Source organism: Procambarus clarkii, unplaced genomic scaffold, assembly GCF_040958095.1.
Source record: "Procambarus clarkii isolate CNS0578487 unplaced genomic scaffold, FALCON_Pclarkii_2.0 HiC_scaffold_116, whole genome shotgun sequence".
Lineage (NCBI taxonomy): Eukaryota > Metazoa > Arthropoda > Malacostraca > Decapoda > Cambaridae > Procambarus > Procambarus clarkii.
Genome location: NW_027189149.1, coordinates 1,073,562 through 1,074,860, shown reverse-complemented (window position 1 = coordinate 1,074,860; position 1,299 = coordinate 1,073,562). Strand labels below are relative to the sequence as shown.

Below are 1,299 nucleotides of genomic sequence, written 5' to 3'. Positions count from 1 at the left end.
CTCGTTGCAGTTGTTCAGCTTCGACCCATCAAACCCGGACTCGACTGACTCACTTCTGCTGCTCGTTCCAAGGCTTTTTCCTCATACGATGTTGGCTGGTGTGAAGTAATTACTGCAATTCAAATTAACACGATTCATTAATGTACATAACCAATTAACATAATCGTCTCCTACTTGATTTTGACTAGTTGATAGGGTTGTTTTTGGTCTCCCCGAAGGGAGTGGACCGATCCCAGAGGTACTGCAATACCGGGCCGATCCGCGGCAAAGGTGGAGCAAGCTCCTAGCACTTCGCCATGTTGCAAAAATCAGTTTAATATCGAGGATCCCACATGGGGATCGTATCAGATATTAAGCTGATAAGAACAGATTTTATTTTCAAAAAATGGTACAGAGTGTCTTTTTACAATGCTTTCATGTAGCCTAGCTTAACATTTTACAGCAAAAGCTAAGGTTTACAAAGGAGCTTTTAGGCAAGTTACATAGTGTGAATTATTTTGAGCCTAACATTTATACAATACAAAATTTTACATACAAGCTAATATACATATTATACATATCATTCATACTGTCGTGCTCCAGTGATGTGCTCGATGTACCGCATCCTCGACCATCTGATGGCGTCGCTCACACACAGCTTCCTGAAGGTCGCGAGGTACTTCTTCGAAGCCAATCTCTTCATCAGACGCTCGTTGTGGGGGTCGTACGATCCTAGGGGTCCTACGATGAAGGCGTGGACGGTCACTCTGTTGTACCGCGGCAGGGCCCTCATCTCGGCGGCGAGGTCGGCGTACTTCATCTCCTTTTCGGTCCGTGCTTCCTGTGAAGGCGGCTTCTGTGTTCTCGAAGGGGCAGGTGACATCTATGATCAGCAGTTCGTTGTCCTTCTCGATGACGAGGTCGGGCTTCAGAACACTGTCTGCTCTTGGAACTCGCTGGTTTTCTGCTGTCACTTTCCAGTGGCGTCCCAAGGCGGCTGTCTTGATCCTGTCCACCAAGGCGTTGTGGCGTCTTCTGTAGGCGTCCGAGTATGTCATGCAGTGACACATGACATGTGGCAAAGTTTCATTTTGCCAGGCGCATCGTCGGCAGTTCTTGTTGGTGTTTGGTCGTCGGGTGGCTCCATTCAGGGGAAGCAAGTTCAACCTTGCTCGGTGAATGAAGCGCCAGTCAGCAAACGTTGTGTACTCCCCCTCTCTCATGAAGTGGGAGGAGGCTTTTTCTTGAGACACTACACACATCGCCTTTCCTTGGTCTCGCAGGGTGTGTAGGCGGGCGTCGCGAAGTTGTCTGTGATGA

The 1,299-nt window shown here is 48.4% G+C and overlaps 1 pseudogene; it reads right to left on the bottom strand.

Moving 5' to 3' along the window:
* Positions 1-216: 216 nt before the first annotated feature.
* On the bottom strand, positions 217-392 carry LOC138360730 (U2 spliceosomal RNA; annotated as a pseudogene).
* Between the last annotated feature and the right edge of the window lie 907 nt (positions 393-1,299).